This window comes from Nerophis ophidion, linkage group LG09 (genome assembly GCF_033978795.1).
Source record: "Nerophis ophidion isolate RoL-2023_Sa linkage group LG09, RoL_Noph_v1.0, whole genome shotgun sequence".
NCBI classification, from domain to species: domain Eukaryota; kingdom Metazoa; phylum Chordata; class Actinopteri; order Syngnathiformes; family Syngnathidae; genus Nerophis; species Nerophis ophidion.
Genome location: NC_084619.1, coordinates 30,440,427 through 30,462,985, shown reverse-complemented (window position 1 = coordinate 30,462,985; position 22,559 = coordinate 30,440,427). Strand labels below are relative to the sequence as shown.

Here is a 22,559-nt window from a genome sequence, read left to right as displayed (position 1 = left end):
CTCACATGACAATGTTAAACTGTTTTTACTGTGGACACTGACGCTAGTGTTCCCACAGTTTCCAGTTCATGAATTGCTCAACCCTTCAGTCGAAGCATTTGTGCCTGTGTCTGCATGGGTTTACTTCTGGTACTCTCACTTCCTCTCACATCCAAAACACACACCTGTTTGGTTAATTGGAGACTAAACTACCCATATGTGAATTGTTTTTTGTCAGTATGTGGCCTGTGATTGTCTGGTGATCACTCCAAGGTGTACGTTTCCTCCCAAAGTCAGCTGGTACAGGCCCCAGCTGAATAAAGACAAGCGGAACAGAAACTGAATTGATGGATAAGACAAATGTTCTATTTTAACTACACTGAGAATTTTACTAATTGTAGAGAAAATGTTTGTTTTTAAGCCAGTCAAACATAGACTTTGAACGCCACACTATTATTTTAGTAATCAACTCTTGTTATTGTTTTAATGAATAATTGATTACTTTTTTACCTCGTAAAATAACAGTGCAAGTAAGGTCTTTTGAAACTGAGGTTGTCTTTCATGTGCAGGAAGTAGTTTTATTTTCTAACAAAAGACTGTCACACCACGTTAGAGTGTAGAGTCTCCCCGTAGCACTCATCTCAATTATTAGAAAGACATTACCACTTCAAAACAGAAACTCTATTCAGTCTTACACAATACGGGCTGTTGGGCCAATTTCATGACTCCGGGACCTTAAGAACATACAAATTCAAAATTACATTACATGGCCTCAAAGAGCCAATAGATGACACATGAACAACCCTATTATGTACACGGTATTCTGCCGATCAGAGTAACTTGCATGCTCACGTTATCACATTTTTTAGATATAGTCACTTGATCTTATTACTTCTGCTACTTATGATATTCAAATACATTTGCTTTGGTTAGGTCTTTGTCAAGATGTGTTTTAAAACTTGACTATTTTATCCACCATTATCTCACCAAGTTTATTATATTACATTATTTTGCTCAAAATAATGATAAAACCTGTACTGCAGAAGAAAGATACAAGTCTCCTAGTTGGGAATAGCAATTAAATTGATCTTATGACAACACAATTCATCTAGTGTTGTTTTTTTTTGCTTTTTTTCATTGTTTTACTACTAAAATGTGTTTTTTTTTTGTTGTATTTAAGTCTTCTAAATGTATTAAATTTTAGTCCATAGTTTAATTTGTGTAATTTTTAGTCGACTAAAATTCCAGCTTGGATTAAGTTTAAATTTAATATCATGTGCCGTTAATCTTTTGTTTTTGGCAAAGCCAATTCTTTTTGTATTTTCAATCCAGATTCAGAACTGACCGCAACCTCAAAATGCCACATTTTCAATGAAGTTTGGACTGTGTATGTGTTTAATCGCTGGCACATCTCCTGGCGAAATCTGAACCGCGTCCCGAAGCTGTCACGTGGTATGGCCTGGCAGTGAGGCTTCACACGTGAAGTAAGCCTTGATAGGCGCTGTGCGGAAACGCCCCCTTAATTACTCCAGACGCGCCTCAATGCCTCTGCACATCTCGTCACATCACTAGCTGTAATCAATCACGGTAATTTACGATAATTGAAATTTGAAACAATAGTACTAACCTTCCGGAATAACATATTTAATACTGGTACTACCTTAGTGTAATATTATTTAACCCGAAATTACTAAAACATGACATTATTTTTTCAGATGTTAAATGATAACATTATATGAAGAACATGATTCCTATATGAGGTAATAAATTGATGCTGCAAAACTCACCAGGCATTAATAGTTCAACAATCTCAGCAATAAAAACAGCAGTACACTTAACAAAAAAAGAATTAAAGAGAGATTATTGCGTGCTTTGCTTCAATAGTTAGGAGGATTCGCTTGCAGATGCTGCTACAAGCTAGATGTGTTTTTATCAGTTATAATGGCTCCACAAGGTTTACATCAGGGGTGTCAAACGTTTTCTTTGCGGGCCACATTGTAATTATGGCTGCTCCTCAAAAGGGCGCTTGTAACTTTGCACATGTATGAATATTGTTACGCCTGTTCGGCATTGTGATGCCGGGTTCGATTCCCTCGTGGATGCGTCAACAAGTGAACACAGCAAAGGTAAGATATAAACAATTTATTTAACGAAAAGGATCTATGAAACAAAACACTGGTGCTAATGAAAGGCAAACCAAAGACGCTAGCATAAAAGCTAGGATATACAAAAATGAGAACTAAACTGGCACATAGACACATTAAAGAGTAAAACAAAACATACAGCATGAGAGCTGGACTAAACAAATGGCTGAGCGTGAAAAGCTAGCGAGAATATACATACGATGACAGAGTGCAGGCGTAACTTGTTGCGTGAAAGCAAATTTGGATCCCAGACTGAACAACAAAAGATGCAGGCTTATATAAGGTAGGTGATTAGTGAGGACAGGTGTGCAGGGCCGTGAGAAACAGGTGAAAACTGATAAGCTACCATAGTGACCGACTAAAACAGGAAATAGGATCAGATGGAGAGTGAAAATAAAAATGGAACAATAAACAATAATATGTGGAAGATCCAAAAAGCGGATCTCAACAGTATCCCCCCCAAAAAAAGACAGATACCAGATGTCTCAAAACAATAATAAAGAAAAAACTTGAACCCCCTCCCCAAAACCAGAAAGTCTACACACTAAGGGAGGGTGGAGGGAGGCCAGGGTGGAGGGTCGCCAGGTCGCGTGCCCTCGAATCCACCGTGGACAAGTCATGTGGCGGCGGATGGAACGCCGTTGCCAAAAACGTTTTGGCGGGCGACCTCGAAAAGGCCACATCAGTGGCCGACTTGCAGTATGAGGTGCCCGGCGAGGCGGACGACCTCGCAGAGGCCACACCCGTGGTAGACGTGGAGGATGACGTTTCAGCACCGAAGACATTGCAGGCTTGGAAGCAGTAGACGAGGGTGCGGAGACTGCAGCCAAAGCAGGCCCGAGTGCAGCTGGCGAGGATGATGCGGGTGCTGCAGCCGAAGAAGGCGTCATTGGCGGCATGGAAGCCGCAGGAGTCGTCGGAGGTGTGGAAGCCGCAGGAGTCGTCATTGGTGGTGTGGAAGCCGCAGGAGTCGTCATTGGCGTGAATGCAGGCGTAGTCGTCGGTGGTGCTGGCGTGGGCTCCAGCCCCAACGTCTGCGCTGATGTGGGCTCCAGCCCCGTCGTCGATGCTGGTGTGGGCTCCAGCCCCGTCGTCGGCGGTGCTTGGCGGCGTGGTGCTGGTACCGGCGCTTGGCGGTGTGGTGCTGGTACCGGCGCTTGGCGGCGTGGTGCTGGTACTGGCACTTGTCGAGGAGCTGGTACTGGAGTGGGCTCCAGCCCTGTCGTAGACGCAGGTGTATGCTCCAGCCCTGAAGCTGGAGCTGGAGTGGGCTCCAGCTTAGGAACTGGTGCTGGAGTGGGCTCTAGCATTGAGGCTGGTGCGAAAACCAGGTGAGGACTTGGTGCTGGCGTGAGAACCAGGCTAGAGTCGAATGCTGGTGCAAAAACCAGGTTAGAGTCGGGTGCTGGTATGAAAACCAGGTTTGAGTCATGTGCTGGTATGAAAACCAGGCTTGGGATGGAACTAGAACGGGGACCATGACAAGGACTAGTACCAAGACTTGGACCAGGACTCGGACCAGAACTCGGACTACGCGTCAGTCTACGAGTTGATCTACAATGTTGGCCAGAAGTCGGACCAGGACTGGGACTAGGCTTGAACACCGGTGGCGGAGGGCGCACTGTAGGTAGTGGACTAGCGAGTCGAAAAGTCGGTGGAGGAGGTCTAGGTGGCCTTAGTGGCTTGACCGGGGGAAACACAGGTGGAGGAGGTCTACTAGGAGGAGCTAAGCGGAATATCGGTGGAGGTGGCCTCATAGGAGGTTGCGGTTTGACAGTTAGCATCTGAGCTACTTCCCCACCACAGCTATAGGCCTTAGCCCCTCCCTCCAGACGGGGATCCCAGACCCGTTCCCTATGGTCAGGGACTGACCTTAAGGGAGGGTGGTGGGAGGTTTGGAGGTGGGCAGACTTCTCCCCTTTAAATTGACCAACATGTCATTTTGAAAAAGGAGAAAAAACCCCAAATGTCGTCACTATGGCATTTTGTGAAGGTGTCATGGCGGTTGAAGGAGTGTTAGGGAAATGAACCAAAATGATTACCGGTCATGAACGGTGAATCCTGGTCGGAGTGAAGTTGGCTGTGTCCATGGGAAGGATGAAGTGGAGTAGGAGCGTTGCTGCCGTGAGGGGGAAACCTCCATTGGACACCACGCCTCTTCGGGGCAGCACGTGCGGCTTCGGAGGACACCTCTGGCCTACAACGGAGTCTCTCCTTTTCCCACGCCATGAGCTCCAACCACGCGTCTTCATCGAAGGCGTCCTTCCTTGTGTTCGACGCGAAGGAATTATTTTTACTTGCTGGGATCCAACTGTTACGCCTGTTCGGCATTGTGATGCCGGGTTCGATTCCCTCGTGGATGCGTCAACAAGTGAACACAGCAAAGGTAAGATATAAACAATTTATTTAACGAAAAGGATCTATGAAACAAAACACTGGTGCTAATGAAAGGCAAACCAAAGACGCTAGCATAAAAGCTAGGATATACAAAAATGAGAACTAAACTGGCACATAGACACATTAAAGAGTAAAACAAAACATACAGCATGAGAGCTGGACTAAACAAATGGCTGAGCGTGAAAAGCTAGCGAGAATATACATACGATGACAGAGTGCAGGCGTAACTTGTTGCGTGAAAGCAAATTTGGATCCCAGACTGAACAACAAAAGATGCAGGCTTATATAAGGTAGGTGATTAGTGAGGACAGGTGTGCAGGGCCATGAGAAACAGGTGAAAACTGATAAGCTACCATAGTGACCGACTAAAACAGGAAATAGGATCAGATGGAGAGTGAAAATAAAAATGGAACAATAAACAATAATATGTGGAAGATCCAAAAAGCGGATCCCAACAAATATAAATGTATAATAACCTCATTATATTATTACACACAATTGCCTGCACATTTGATTATTTATATTATGTTACTAACACATTTCTTAATAAAGTGCTATAAGTAAGGGGGACAAACAAAATTGTAGGTATTTGTAATAGCAAAAAAATGCTTGGAATACCTTGTGACATGATCATGCAACACTACAGTTTATAAGATATGCAATAGCACAGTGGTTCTCAAATGGAGGTACGGGTACCCCTGGGGGTACTTGAAGGTATGCCAAGGGGTACGTGAGATTTTTTGAAAATATTCTAAAAATAGCAACGATTCATAAATCCTTTATAAATATATTTATTGAATAATACTTCAACAAAATATGAATGTAAGTTCATAAACTGTGAAAAGAAATGCAACAATGCAATATTCAGTGTTGACAGCTAGATTTTTTTGTGGACGTGTTCCATAAATATTTATGTTAAAGATTTATTTTTTTGTGAAGAAATGTTTACAATTAAGTTCATGAATCCAGATGGATCTCTATTACAATCCCTATAGAGGGCACTTTAAGTTGATGATTACTTCTATGTGTAGACATTTTTATTTATGATGGAATCAATAGTTTATTTTCAACAAGTTTTTAGTTATTTTTATATATTTTTTCCAAATAGTTCAAGAAAGACCACTACAAATTTGCACTGTTATACAATTTAATAAATCAGAAACTGATGACATAGTGCTGTATTTTACTTTTTTATCTCTTTTTTTCAACCAAAAATGCTTTGCTCTGATGAGGGGGTACTTGAATTTAAAAAATGTTCACAGGGGGTACATCACTGAAAAAAGGTTGAGAACCACTGCAATAGCATATAGTACCTTTTTCTGTCAAAATGAAAAAAAAAAACAAATATGTTTAGCATGAGAAGGTCAAGTGCTATATTGACATTTTTGCGGGCCACATGGTTTTGGAATTGGATTGCATTGTTATGGTATTGTTGATTGATAAAAAAAAAATAAAAAAAATCGATTTTTTAAAAATGAGAATCGATTCTGAATCGCGCGACGTATTCGATTCGTATTTGACTAGATTTTTTCTCACACCCCTAGTATACATATATATATATATATATATATATATATGTATATATATATATATATATATATATATATATATATATATATATACAGTATACATGTGTATATATGTATTATATATTTATACATGTGTGTGTGATTCAGAATCCATCCATCCATTTTCTACCGCTTATTCCCTTTCGGGGTCACGGGGGGTGCTGGCGCCTATCTCAGCTACAATCGGGCGGAAGGAATCGATTCTCATTTTTAAAAAATTGTTTTTTTTTTGTTTGTTTTTTTTTGTTTTGTTTTTATCAATACAACAAAACAATACACAGCAATACCATAACAATGCAATCCAATTCCAAAACCAAACCTGACCCAGCAACACTCAGAACTGCAATAAACAGTGCAATTGAGAGGAGACTCAAACACGACACAGAACAAACCAAAAATGAATATTATCAACAACAGTATCAATATTAGTTATAATTTCAGCGTAGCAGTGATTAAAAATCCCTCATTGACATTATCATTAGACATTTATAAAAAAAAAAAAGAACAATAGTGTCACAGTGGCTTACACTTGCATCGCATCTCATAAGCTTGACAACACACTGTTGCCAATGTTTTCACAAAGATAAAATAGGTCATATTTTTGGTTCGTTTAATAGTTAAAACAAATTTACATTATTGCAATCAGTTGATAAGACATTGTCCTTTACAACTATAAAAGTTTTTTTTTTTTTAAATCTACTACTCTGCTAGCATGTCAGCAGACTGGGGTAACTGAAATCCTATGTATTGAATGAATACAGAATCCTTTTAAATCGGGAAAATATCGTTTTTGAATCGAAAATCGTGTCGAATCGAAAAAAATCAATTTTTAATCGAATCGCGACCCAAGAATCGATATTGAATTGAATTGAATCGTGGGGCACCCAAAGATATATATATATATATATATATATATATATATATATAGAAAAATATATATATATATATATATAAAATGATCATCCAAGGAAAATTTGTTGAGTTGCAGGACAGGGCAATCGGACGCACCAAAACGCTAGTTAACGAACCATCTAGCTAGTTTACTTGTAGTCACTTTCATTTTCTCTCAGAGCCACAACGTTAACGACTGTCCACTCTGCTAATCGTACTTTGATGATTACAATCCAAACACTGTTAGTTTTCAAACCCGTTGTAGTTATACAGTAATGTTTAGTAGCCAACATGAAGGTATATTTTTGAGGTGAAGGATTGTAATCAATCAATCAATCAATGTTTACTTATATAGCCCTAAATCACTAGTGTCTCAAAGGGCTGCACACACCACCACGACATCCTCGGTAGGCCCACATAAGGGCAAGGAAAACTCACACCCAGTGGGACATCGGTGACAATAATGACCCAGTGGGACGTCGGTGACAATAATGACTATGAGAACCTTAGAGAGGAGGAAAGCAATGGATGTCGAGCGGGTCTAACATGATACTGTGAAAATTCAATCCACAATGGATCCAACACAGTCGCGAGAGTCCAGTCCAAAGCGGATCCAACACAGCAGCGAGAGTCCCGTTCACAGCGGAGCCAGCAGGAAACCATCCCAAGCGGAGGCGGATCAGCAGCGCAGAGATGTCCCCAGCCGATACACAGGCAAGCAGTACATGGCCACCGGATCGGACCGGACCCACTCCACAGGGGAGAGTGGGACATAGAAGAAAAAGAAAAGAAACAGCAGATCAACTGGTCTAAAAAGGGAGTCTATTTAAATGCTAGAGTATACAAATGAGTTTTAAGGTGAGACTTAAATGCTTCTACTGAGGTGGCATCTCGAACTGTTACCGGGAGGGCATTCCAGAGTACTGGAGCCCGAACGGAAAACGCTCTATAGCCCGCAGACTTTTTTTGGGCTTTGGGAATCACTAACAAGCCGGAGTCCTTTGAACGCAGATTTCTTGCCGGGACATATGGTACAATACAATCGGCAAGATAGGATGGAGCTAGACCCTGTAGTATTTTATACGTAAGTAGTAAAACCTTAAAGTCACATCTTAAGTGCACAGGAAGCCAGTGCAGGTGAGCCAGTACAGGCGTAATGTGATCAAACTTTCTTGTTCTTGTCAAAAGTCTAGCAGCCGCATTTTGTACCAACTGTAATCTTTTAATGCTAGACATGGGGAGACCCGAAAATAATACGTTACAGTAGTCGAGGCGAGACGTAACAAACGCATGGATAATGATCTCAGCGTCTTTAGTGGACAGAATGGAGCGAATTTTAGCGTTGATATCACATTTTAAATGATATATGATAAATGGGTTGTAGCGCTTTTCTACCTTCACGGTACTCAAAGCGCTTTGACACTACTTCCACATTTACCCATTCACACACACATTCACACACTGATGGAGGGAGCTGCCATGCAAGGCGCTAACCAGCACCCATCAGGAGCAAGGGTGAAGTGTCTTGCTCAGGACACAACGGACGTGACGAGGTTGGTACTACATGGGGATTGAACCAGGGACCCTCAGGTTGCGCATGGCCACTCCCCTACCGCGCCTCGCCGTCCCTTATTATTATTATTATTATCATTTTTAATGATAATAATTTTTGTAAATGATCTACTAAAAAAAAAATGTGTGTTACATTACATGGGACATAGGTTTCAAAAAGACAGTCAAACGAGGTTGGTAGATGAGAAAAAAGTCCAATGGTAAAATATAGTGTAGAAATACACCTAATTGATTTTCAAAATGTTCTTTTTGGGTTTGTGTGGCATCACCTAGGGCTAATAGAAAGGTTCCTCTTTTTCTCTCAAAGGGTGCTCATATACCTGCTTAGTACAGACAACGGAATATGAAATAGTAATATTTAACAAAATGTTAATATACTTTAACCTTTTATGATTTTGTTTCATTAAAGTGTACCGATGATCATTATGGCACAGCTCAAATTTCAGTAGCACTCCGTGAAAGGGAAGCCTCACTGTCCTTGAAATCTACTCTTTGTAAAGCTGGCTTTAACAGCTGTAAAACAAAGGTTTTGTTAGAGGCAACGTGACAGCTTAGCTAAAACAAAGAACACAACTAAAATTGTTTCATGATGTTTACATTGTTTTTTTTCTTCCCCCTCAACACCTTTACTCTGCCCTCCCCGTGTTTGTAATCAAGAAATTAATGAGCACAGCGTTCAAGAAAGGCGGGCTTTATCAGATTTTGACTTCCGCTAGGCTGACTGTCCCCACTGCAACCCCCCTCGGGCCACCATGCAGAGAGTTTAGTGAAACTCTCCTCTTTGTTCTTTTCCTCCATCATCATAAGCAATTTATCAGGGATTGAACTTTTATTGTATCTCTGAATGACTCATATTAGATTTTTGCCCATTAATTTTGAAATGGATTTCAAAAATGGGTACAAAGCTTTTATCAAATGCCTGGGAATCTCATTTGGATTATTGTATTTCATTAATTACTTGATAGACAAAGCATACTTTTCAATGTCGATGTGTGTGCCATTTAATTAATTAGCATGTTTTCTCTTTTAATTAAAGCCATTTTTAAATTGGAGCCCACAGCAAAACACATATATAATTTGTTTGTAATTAGGCCTTAATTGGTGGTAGTGAAAGCTTAGCACCCGTGGTTTCTTTTTTCATGATTGCCATTTTATTGCCAGTCACTCAGTAATTAGACTGTTTTCTCTAATTAGCTTATAAAACTGTTGATGGCATATTATTCTAAGTGTGAGTTCAAAGCTTGCTAATAAGCCTACCCCACTCAGAAGAGGCAAGATAATGGATTGCGCACAAGCAAGTGAACTTTTTTTGTGTCTATTCCCTAACGATGAAACGTCATGTGTATCTCAAATCAGATTACTTGGAGCGAAAATTGAGACGTTGATGTTCGTCTGTGTCCTCCCCGGAGTTCTTTTTCTTTTGCCTGTCATGTAATTGTGTTTGTCAAAGTGGTGGCAAGATTACAAAAGCTCTTTGGAGGCTGCCCACTAGGATGTGCACAGGGACTTAGCATTGTAACTGAAATAATCGCGCATTGCATATATTCAAGCTTCCGTGGTGCCCATTGTTCACAGCAATTCCAATATTACTGAATTTCGTACTAAAGCTGTCATCACAGGTATCAACCAAGTACCAACTAAGAAACTGGACATGTTGGCAGGGTTTGCTTTGTCTGTTGATTGGCCTTTTTGAGAAAATGATTCAACAATTTAACGGTGGAGATTTCCGCATGAAGAAATTGTTATGTTACAAATCGCAACAACTTGTTTTACTTGATCGTTTTTATCCTAATGGGGTACTGCACTCTTTTTTTGAAATTTGCGTATCATTCACCATCCCTATTTAGACACGAACACAAACCGTTCTCTTTTCTGGGCATTTTAAATCCTAAAAAAACATTAGAAAGAGGCAGCTCGCAATGCAGGTAATCGAAGTCTGATGTATTCTGCCTATATAACCCTCAAAAACAATATATACAAGCTGTAAGTATGTATGAAATGTATTTACAGACACATCCATTAAAACAATAACTAGATAATAAAAAATTACAGCATTTTAAGCATTACTGGAACTTCTTTCCTGGGTGCATTGATTTTACAGTCTGTGTAGCAACGGACGCTGCGTCTGTCAACAACAACTACTCCTAATTGTGGCTGAAATTGTTAGAGCAACGACTACTTTGGGACAAATACTGATTGAGAACCTTATCTTTTTTAAGCTTGACTATGAGGTTTGAGCTACAAGTTTTAGAAGCTGGGTGCTTAGCATATCCAGCCCTATGGTTAAAAATTAAACCAACATGTAGCACGAGTGCTAACTGCTAGTCAAGAAAAACAAAATGGGAACAAAACAGTCATTTATAATGTCTGCTCTCACTAGGATGGTTGTATCTTTCAGCACAGACTTGTGTAAACTTGTACATTCAGCATAGTTCTCACTCAAGTAAATAATGTTGGGATGAAACAAGCATTTTGACGCATCTTCTTAGCGATGTATTCAGGTCTAAGTTGTACAAAGTTGACCAACTTCTCGGCTTATGGCCAAAAACTTTGACTATATGCAACGCGACGCATTATTTATAATCTAGCAATAACTTTTTCAAATACAAAGGTAAGTCAGCAGTTAACTAAACTCTCGGTGAGCAAGACATGGTGTTTTCAAAAGTAGTTTGTCTTTATTACCTCTTATGATAACAATACTGCTATTGCTTGGTTGATATGCAGGTCACGGCATGTAAATTGTGCATTGTTGTTTTTGTATCTTTTTTAGAGTGCTTAATGGGCAGGATAGATGACTCCATTTACCTGCATTGTTAGCTGCACCTTGCTAGCAGTTTTTCACTATTTAGAACACGCAGAAAAGATAAAGACGTGGTCTTGTCTCAATTAAGGGTAATTAATTTAAAAAAGTGAAGTTCCTATTTTAAGATTCAATTCATAAATGTGGCAAATCCCATACTTACATTAGATCCTGTATTTCCTTAACGTTGACATATCGTCCTGAGAGCCAGTGTCCACTACTGTGTACATTTATGTGTTGAATAACAGGGTTATTTTTTCCAAAAATCTGTCATTTTGACAAAAGAAATAGACCGAAAACAAATGTTCACTGCAAAGGATGCCGGTTCTCATGAGGATACACCACAATATAAATAAAATAATTATGAGGAAAACATCAGAAAGTATAAAAAACAAATAGGAATGGAAACCATTTGCCTGCTTGACAATAAATGCAATAAGTTGGATCAGTGGTTCCTCAACTTTGTTTCTAAAAACCACCCCAATGACCAACATTAAAATACAGTAGCGTAGTAGACCTAAGTATTCATTAGGAACGAGGCAAACATTTTATTTAACAAGTATATTTCATATCTTCTGCGATGAGGTGGCGACTTGTCCAGGGTTCCGCCCGAATGCAGCTGAGATAGGCGCCAGCGACCCCCCGCGACCCCAAAAGGGACAAGTGGTAGTAAATGGAGGGATGGATGGATTTCATATCTTTGGCCACTCTAGTATTTCACACAATGCACAATCATCATCAATAATACTCCATATACAGTTCATATTTACAAACAGTACGTTTTAGAGGCGATATAGTACCGGATATGATTCATTAGTATCGCGGTACTATACTAGTACCGGTATTCCGTACAACTCTATTACAGACTTCTTTGGCATACCACAAGACTTACCACAGTTTGAGAATCACTAGATTAGATCATTTAACTACTTGGAGACTGAATAAAGCTGACAATCTGGCTTCTTATATTGTAGATTTAAAAAAAGCGTTCGCTGAACATCTAATTTATACTGTATCTCAATGGTGTGGTTTAATTGTTTTATTTTACTTAAAATGTTTCATTAAGGAATGTCACATTGTTACATTTTTACAATTTAAAATGTAAATATAAACATTTATTTGGATCATATTAAAAATTTACAACAGAATAAAAAAACTCTTGTTTATTTACAACAATTTAATGTGATTAAAAGGAGTAGAAAGATACCTAGCTCATTTGTTCCTACCCTTGTCCATGATAACAGTTCATTATAGTTTGCAAACACCGTGTGCTTGTATTCTTTCATAGACGGAGTTACATTTATACAATGTTTATGCTCTATACTTAATCCGTCCCATAATTTAATTCCATTTGGAATGCAAAGATATGAAACTTTCAGCAGTTATTGTGACCAAAATGATCATGGTCATTATCATTATTATCAAAGTGTAGTTGAATATGCTCTAAAAGTATATGTACACACAATGACATCTTTAAACCATGTTTTATTTAGAAAACTAAATTAAATAAATATACACACAATGCACTTTATTGGTAGGAAAAAACATTTAATATTGTTATTGCTATGTTATTTTAATTTGGGTGTTAAAATATGTGTACCTTCATCCATTTTTATCTTTTAGAGCGCTTTTAAAGTGTTTTTAAATGATAAAGGTTAAACGAGTGTTGTGCATCCGACTTATGTGACGTTGTGCCATTTCACTTCCTGTTGTTGACAACCACGTGTCACATTTCTCTAAGTATAGATCAATCACTCTACTGTAAGCGAGCACAGCCTGTAGGTGCAATATCTTTGTTGCTCAGACAGCAATGTCTTTATGCAAGTTTAAATTGTGGTATGTCATTTCTTAATGCGTAAAGACGTTATCGTCTCTTTTTGGCATGTTAGCATTCACTTGATTCTGCAGTAAATGAGAAGTGTCACTGGTCTGTGATCTTATGAAAGTGTGGTTATCAATCATGGTTTTACACTAATTGTGTGAATGCACCAAAGCATTCACACATATGGTTTTCTACACCAAAAGTCATTTATTTATTACACTTCTTCTTCTCCTGATTTTGGCGGGTCCTACCTTCCACATTTTTCATCCGATTCAAACTGTTCCAACTTCAAACTGTTCAGCCTATTCGGGAATTGCGGGACTTCCCTTTACATATTCCAACAATTACCAGATTTCCCCAAATTCCAGGTTTTCCAGGACATTTTTCCCATTCAAAATGAATTGGCCATTTTTCAAACTTCCACCATTTCCACATTTTTCAACCGATTCAAACCATTCCACCTTCAACACATTTCACCATCCTGGAAATTTAAACAACTTTTTTTCGAATTTCAAAATAATTCCAGGATTTTTCAGAATTCCTGGTTTTCCAAAGCCCTATTTTACCCTTTTTTACGGTTGACTACTCCTTCCACATTTTTCAACGCATTTTAACCGTTCCACCGTCAAAACATTCTACTTTGAACTGGAAAAATTCCCGGTTTTCCCGAAATTCCTGGAATTCTGTAACACCATTTCTCAATTCAACATGTTACTAATTCAACATTTCTTGACCGATTTGAAAAATTCCAAAACCAACCATTTCAACTCATTCAGAACAGTCAAGATTTTAAAAAAAAATTCCGAAATCCCCACAATTTTGGAAAATTCCCATTGAAATCAACTGGACAATCTTCAAAGTTCCACAATTCCCACATTTTTCATCTGATTCAAACTGTTCCAACTTCAAAATATTCCGCCTGTTTGGGAATTGTATGCTCTACTTCAACAATTCTGAAAAAATACCAGGATTTTAGTTCAGCCTCAGCTTTGGAGCATTCACACCAATTCCTTCAGGAATTTCCTCATCTATTTCTTGCTTTTCTAAACCACTAGGTTGACAGGTGTAGGCGTTTTAAAGTTCAGGGGTGTGTTTGTTCCTTAATGACTCAAGTATTTTACTCTTACTTGGATTATCTTTTCTTTTTTTTGAGTCAGTTGATTTTTAAAATGAAAGTTACTGAAAAAAATGCCCTCCCTTTCTTTTCTGGAGCGATATGGGTGGTGTCGATTGATCTCTTGGTCCCCTGACCTTCCCAGTGTTGCTGCAACAAAACACGCTTTCTTCACCTTCTGCCTCGGTTTGAAGAAAATTCTGCAGGAAAAAAACACACACACTGCCTAATCTGATATTCATTCCATTCTTATACAGCCCTTCTTGCCAAGGTTGACTAAGGCCACATTATTTAGGCATTAAGGTAGTGTGATAAGGGAATTAGGCTGGTCATTAATCGTTTACACGTCAAATGCAGCAGAGCAGCTCGGGGAGGTGATTTAGTGAGGCAAAGCCATATAGCCCTTGTTAATCCACCTCTCACACATTTTAATTGGAAGACCCTTCCTGGATTGGAAATTTATGAATGGCTTTAAGGCCATTTCTTCCTTAAAGCCATCATTTATTTCATATTGTTAAAGGAGCTTTAACACTTCATCCACATGGAGACACATTTTTCTCATCTTTAATTGAGCTATTGTATTTTGTAAGCAGTTTGATTATGACTGTTATGCTGGGAGGCCTACATTTATGAATGCATTTCTGTAATGCGTTGGAGCTTGACTGTTTTTTTTTTTTATTTGGAATTGGGGTCCCTTGTTTGGATCTCCATGACAACCCAAACTTGAATAAATCAGCAGTGTTGACTTAACCCTCGCTGTAGCCTTAAGCTGCAGTCGCTGCAGTGTTCGCATTGAGCCCAATGATCATTCAAATCTACCAAAGGTCAAAGTATTAATCCTCTGAATAAACCTTATTTTAACAGGACTATGGATAGGACACACAAGCCAGACAATCAAAGCAGGGCAACAGGATCATGACAGACACTTAATCGTCCATTAATATGCGCTGCAGTGGAAAGAAGGGCCTCTGAGGCGCCACATAAACATCATATGCAGGAGGTTTCCTGTCTCTTGTCTTTGTTCCAGCTCTGTACTTCCATTCTTATTTTTCACCCGCTTCCGATGTGAGAGGATTTGGCAATAAGATGCGTAGGGACGGGGAGGGAGGAAAAATCCTGGAAAAGTGGATCAAAAAAAGTAAATGGAAAATAATGTCATATTACAGAAAACATGAGAGGCTAATTTGTGCCGACTTTTTGCTAATTTTGTTCTCGCAACAGAAAGAGGAGCTGTCACCTGCTCGGCGCCGCAGCGCTGACAGTGCCAGTGATCCATGAAATAAGCTGCCGCTGGCTTTGTTCAGATAAGAATGAACAAATCTGCACAATGTACTGCTCTCGGAATCTCATTTTCATACTTGCATGCAGGCTAAAAGAAATAAGCTGTTTGCAGGCTTGATTAATCAGACATTTGAGGGTTTTTTTTTTGTCTCTTTGATCTATTCTGTCTCCTAGGTAACTTAGTTGACGTTAATGTTGAGCCCCAGCTAACACAATCAGTCGACTAAATTCATTAAAAAAGGAAGCACTTTATTGCTGGAGGTACAGTAAAGGTTTTAATTAACAAACACAGGAATAATGGGGATAGAAGTGTTTCAATTTTGGAATGTTTGTAGAGCGTTCTAATGCCCCAACAGGAGAGCAGGTGATTGTGGGTAATCCGTCTGTAGGAAAAAAGAAACGGTGCCTCTATGTGAACCCATTTAGCGTCATGCTGTTTCATTTGATTATTTCCCAACAATGAGGCCTCTTTGCCACCGAGCTGCTGTTGGATTCGTCAATAATTTAATAAACGTGTGGTTTATAATCACATGGTGCATCGCAGCCACTCAAAAGCACCGACACCAGTCCAACAAAGAGCAGGGAAAAGCCCCGGTGCGCTATCATCTGCTCGCAAATCTACCACAAATGCAGACTTAGCTGCCCGCTGTAAGGCTCTGCAAGAGTAGAAAACATGATTTGGAGAATTTTAAAAGCTCTAAAATGGTAAAGGACTGTCATTGTATGTACGCTTCAGGTTATACAGGCGTTTTCACAAATCTTTTAGTGGCTGTAAAGATGAATGCCTTAAGGGCCCTGCCAGAGCTCGGCACTTGCAGCCAGCTGGAGCCCTTATCTTAAATCCAAGCAAAGTACCATTAATCTTTTTGAAAGACCTTTATGGCTTTTAATGTATCCCAAATTAGAACATTTTACACCCTTGGTTCCTGAAATATAGTGATAAAAAGCCTTTAGAGTTTAATTTTTTCTGCCTGTTCGCTCTGACCTGCTTAATCCCAGCATGCATTAGGAGATATTTTAGTTTCAGTCTTTCTAATAAAGTTTATCCCACTTAATTATAATTGAAACATTTTTTTCCAAGCAGGTCTTTTTTTTTTCAAGTGGCACACTGTTGGCATATTTCTTCATTACCTCAGGACTTCTTTCCTCTTTAATTGTGCTGTGCATATTACAGAGAATTACCAGAACGTTTGGTGAAATTGTTCCAAGTTGTTTATCAAAGTTTTCTTCTGCTTGAATAATAAACCTACCTCATGAGTGACAGCCGAGGCAGGCTTTTCCCTTTGTTTCCTGTGCTCCTGTGTGACTGGGGTTATTGGGATTATTCTGCTTCACAATACAGTCATGTCTTCCCTGGGATTTAAATGTTTTCCTCTTGCTGTCACGGTCATTCTCTTCACTACTGATTTCAGGGAAAGCCTCCAGTATTGCAAACAGAAAAGTTGCTTGTGCACTTGAATGATTACAAAATGCTTTTTTTTTTGCAAATACAATTTTTACTGTTCTCAAAACAAGTACAAATTAGTTAATGAATTATGTCTGTGTCATTAACTAATTGTCTTGTTAGAGCACTTACTATAGCTCAGCTTCTCAAGGCCAAATACTTGGCTTTTACAATGATAAATGCTACAATTTTAAAATCCGAGATCAGCATTACAATTTTCTTCTTACTCCCGTTAGCAACATCTTGCAAGAGTTGTTTCCATTATTATTAGGATCCTAAAAAAAAATGCATGTGTGATCTTGTTGCTCATAGTGATTGGAAACGATAGGCACAATTCCCAAAAATATTGCAGTTCCCCCTTAAGATAGCTTATGATGTAACAGTGTGGATAATGTCATGTTTAGTGACCTCAACAGTACACAAATTAAATGTTTTGCTCATCAAACTCTCCACTAGTACTTGCTTGTATTTTAATATTTTAACACATAAACTCGACATCCATTGCTTTCCTCCTCTCCAAGGTTCTCATAGTCATCATTGTCACCGACGTCCCACTGGGTGTGAGTTTTCCTTGCCCTTATGTGGGCCTACCGAGGATGTCGTAGTGGTTTGTGCCGCCCTTTGAGACACTAGTGATTTAGGGCTATATAAGTAAACATTGATTGATTGATTGATAAAATCAATGAAGTTGTTATGACCTGTCTTGTTTTTCCTTTGTTTGTTGTTTTCCTGTGTTTGAGGTTTCTTGTGTACTGGCTCCGTTGCTCGTGTACTTCGATGGTTGTTGCGATGGCTGCTGATTAAACCCACTGGTTTATATTTATTGATTTGGACATGCACTGGCAGCCAATTGCAACCATGTCCTTTTTAGGCCCATTTTGCCGTCCAGTAGATGAGGGTTCAATGTTGGCTTTACGCAACTGTTTGCATTATTTTTACTAGCTATATTCTGCGGATTACTTTCCTTCTTTTCTTCTTCTATGCCAAGTTTGACCGTTGACATTTATTCAACTTTTGAAATTTGTTCATTGCAAAACCATAACGTTGATCCAACGTTAGACATAAACGTTGTCTCACACAGTGTGTCACACCAGAATTTGTCTCATTTCATCATACAATCAGCAATACATTGTTATTTGCTAGACCTGGGGTCACCAACGTGGCGCCCGCCAGGTAGCCTGCAAGGACCAGATGGGTCGCCCGCTGGCCGTTTTTTTATTATTATTATTATTATTATTATTTTTGTTTATTTTGTTTTTATTATTTTTTATTTTTTTATGAATTTATTAATCATTCTAACAAAAAAATACACAACAATACCATAACAATGCAATCCAATTCCAAAACCAAATTCAACCCAGCAACATTCAGAATAGCAATAAACAGAGCAATTGAGGACACACAAACATGACACGGTACAATCTAAAAGTAGTGAAACAAAAATTTATATTCTCAATATTAGTGACAATTTCAAAATAGCAGTGATTAAAAATCCCTCATTGATATTATCATTAAAAACATTTACACAAAAAATACAAAAATGAACAATAGTGTCACAGTGGCGTCACAGTGGCTTACACTTGCATCGCATCTCATAAGCTTGACAACACACTGTGTCCAATATTTTACGCAAAGATATAATAAGTCATATTTTGGTTCATTTAATGGTTCATTTTGGTTCATTTAATGAAATTTTTTTTTCGTGTTTTCTCCTCTTTTAAACCGTTCAATTAAGTGTTTTTTTCATTATTTATTCTCTGCAACAAACCTTCCGTAAAAGGAAAAAATGTACGGCGGAATGACTGACAGAAATACCCATATTTTATATATATATATATATATATATATATATATATATATATATATATATATATATATATATATATATATATATATATATATATATATATAAACACTTAAAATGTAAAGTGGGAAAACTGGTAGCCCTCCGCATCAATCAGTACCCAAGAAGTAGCTCTTGGTATCAAAAAGGTTGGTGACCCTGTGCTAGACTGTTTCTGTTATTGAAGCATTCCAAAAAGTTGGATGAAGACCAAATTGTACGAAAATCAAATAAATGTTCCCCATAACAAAAAATGTTTATCCAATTACTCTATTACGGACAGCGAAATCTATCAACACAACATATTCAATAAAAAAATAATTGTAATTTGATGGCAGAAAACAATACAAAATGCATATAAATGACAAATGAAATGAATGCATAAACATTTAATATAAGTTCTACCTTTATAAAAGACAATAGCAGTAAGTGGTGTTACGGCCGCAAATTGTTGTAGTTGGTGTGATCACAAGATGCAGAGAGGCCAGTGGATGTGCAAGCAAAAGGTCCTTTTATTAGGTACCAAAACTGAGGAAGCACCAGCGTGGCTACAGCAGTAGATCAAGGGCGAGTAAAAATGTGGCAAGGCAAACACGTTAAAGCTAAGCAAAAAACAAAAACATTAGACAACAAACTAGTTTCGCAAGGAAGGATACATTTTCCTGGGGCCAGGGAACTCACCCGTCTCTGACCACTAATCAAGAGCAGGTGTGGGGAACAATGCTCATAAGCAATGATAAAAGACACTGCAAGACAAAACCAAAACGGGAAGAGGAACAAAATAAGCGCGCTAGAACCGAAGACACATTAAACACAGGAAAATACAAGATCAAAACAGTCTAGATGGAGTAGGAGGGCGACATTCTTTCTTGAATTGTATAGTGTTTTTCACCTTATTTGCCAAATTTCTGGCAATTGAAAATGTTTTAACTTTTTTAGGAACTATAGAGGTTTATTTTGCTGTATACTAAAAAAAAAAACGAAGAACACAGAGACTGAGTCACCAACGCATTGGATTTTTTGTTTGGGTATTAGATTTTGCGTAACGATTCATGGGAAAACTGATTACTTGTTTTTGCAAAATAATTTGCGGTATGATAACAAAGATGGTATACAGAAATGTGGCAAAATTCTGGCATAAATTGTCTTTGAAGTTAGGCCGTACTAAAATCAAAGTACCACTGTATTATTTTGTATCGTAAACAGACATGCATTACATGTACTGGAGTAAAGTTCAGAATCTGGCACAGGAAAATCTAAATCCAGACCCGCTAGTTTATTTGGTTGTGTACTCACAAAACAGGTCTTGAAAGTACCGTATGTCACTTTTTATGCCAACATTGTGACCAACATGAACACTTTCGCTTATTTGTTGTAAAAGACAGCAGTCATTAACAGGTGCGCCCTTTTCTTATGGCTACAACTTCATGGATGATTGGACTTAAATGACTGTCATTGGAAGGCAAAGGCTTCCCATCATTTTATCTCAGCAACTGTCGTTTTGCAACACAAAATCCATTCTTGTTGGCGCATGTCTCTACTTTGACGAATAAATACTTAAATACTAATTAATAATAATAATTGAAAATTACCATCCTGTCGGACTAGTCCTATCTAGTCCATGAACTGATGAAGCCTGGTCAGATGAGAGACACAACGTCTTCTGAGACAATCGGAACAGTCCAGTTGATTATGTTTTGCATTTGCGTTTTATGACTATTCCGAAAACGAACCAAACCGTAATTATGCCGTACCACATGCAGTGTAAACGTAGTTCATTCAATCAATCAAAGTTGCCTTAAATAGCCCTTAATCACACGTCTCAAAGGGCTGGTCAAGCCACAACAACATCCTCGGCTCAGGACCCAAATCAGGGCAAGACAAACTCAACCCAATGGTAACAACATGAAATCCTGGAGGGGATCGCAGTTTTGGGTGACTACCCAAGAATTGATTTACGTGGACCCCGACTTAAACAAGTTGGAAAATGTATTCGGGTGTTACCATTTAGTGGTCAATTGTACGGAATACGTACTGAACTGTGCAATCTACTAATAAAAGTTTTAATCAATGTTCAAGTTGACAATTCTTTTTAATCTTTATTCTTCGTTCGCTCCCCAAGTCTTTTCAGTCTTAGTTCGTTCACCCACAAAGTTTTTAACTCGCTCAGTCCTCCCACAACCCTTCTGGCGTCCTTCGCACCTCCTGGGGTCCTTCTGGCTTTTCAGCCCCGCCCTGCAGTCACCAACGCTGCTAAATAGAGGCAGGTGATTAGATAACTCGTTCCAGCTGAGGTATCCACTCACCTGTCATCTTGCTTCCAGCCGGCTCCTGTGCATGCCATCGCCGGCAGGCGGCGCGTGACCACGCCCCGCCTCCCACAACAGACAACAGATCAACTGGTCTAAAAGGGGGGCCTATTTATAGGCTAGAGCAGGGGTCACCAACACGGTGCCCGCGGGCACCAGGTAGCCCGTAAAGACCAGATGAGTAGCCCGCTGGCCTGTTCTAAAAATAGCTCAAATAGCAGCACTTACCAGTGAGCTGCCTCTATTTTTTTAAATTGTATTTATTTACTAGCAAGCTGGTCTCGCTTTGCTCGACAGTTTTAATTCTAAGAGAGACAAAACTCAAATAGAATTTGAAAATCCAAGAAAATATTTTAAAGACTTGGTCTTCACTCATTTAAATAAATTCATTTTTTGTTTTACTTTGCTTCTTATAACTTTGAGAAAGACAATTTTAGAGAAAAAATACAAACTTAAAAATTATTTTAGGATTTTTAAACACATCTACCTTTTTACCTTTTAAATTCCTTCCTCTTCTTTTCTGACAATTTAAACCAATGTTCAAATATTCTTTTAATTTTTTTTTTTATTGTAAAAATAAATACATTTTAATTTAATCCTTCATTTTAGCTTCTGTTTTTTTGGCAAAGAATATTTGTGAAATATTTCTTCAAACTCATGATTAAAATTCAAAAACATTATTCTGGCAAATCTAGAAAATCTGTAGAATCAAATTTAAATCTTATTTCAAAGTCTTTTGAAATTATTTTAAAATTTTTGTTCTGGAAAATCTAGAAGAAATGATGATTTGTCTTTGTTAGAAATATAACTTGGTCCAATTTGTTATATAGTCTAACAAAGTGCAGATTGGATTTTAACCTATTTAAAACATGTCATCAAAATTCTAAAATTAATCTTAATCAGGAAAAATTACTAATGATGTTCCATAAATTTATTTTTTTTTTTTTTCAAAAAGATTCGAATTAGCTAGTTTTTGTATTAATTTTTTTCGGTTGAATTTTGACTTTTAAAGAATCGAAATTGAAGATAAACTATGTTTCAAAATTTTATTTTCATTTTTTTCGTGTTTTCTCCTCTTTTAAACCATTCAATTAAGTGTTTTTTTTCATCATTTATTCTCTACAAAAAACCTGCCGTTAAAAGAAAAAAAAATGTACGACGGAATGACAGACAGAAATACCCATTTTTATATATATATATATATATATATATATTTAAAGGTAAATTGAGCAAATTGGCTATTTCTGGCAATTTATTTAAATGTGTATCAAACTGGTAGCCCTTCGCATTAATCAGTACCCAAGAAGTAGCTCTTGGTTTCAAAAAGGTTGGTGACCCCTGGGCTAGCCTATACAAATAAGTTTTAAGATGGGACTTAAAGGCTTCTACTGAGGT

The 22,559-nt window shown here is 38.2% G+C and overlaps 1 protein-coding gene across 1 annotated transcript in view; it reads left to right on the top strand.

Annotated features, from left to right (window-relative positions):
- Positions 1–22,559, top strand: part of fam204a (family with sequence similarity 204 member A) — a 39,786-nt gene that overhangs the window by 15,183 nt on the left and 2,044 nt on the right. The window lies entirely within an intron of this gene.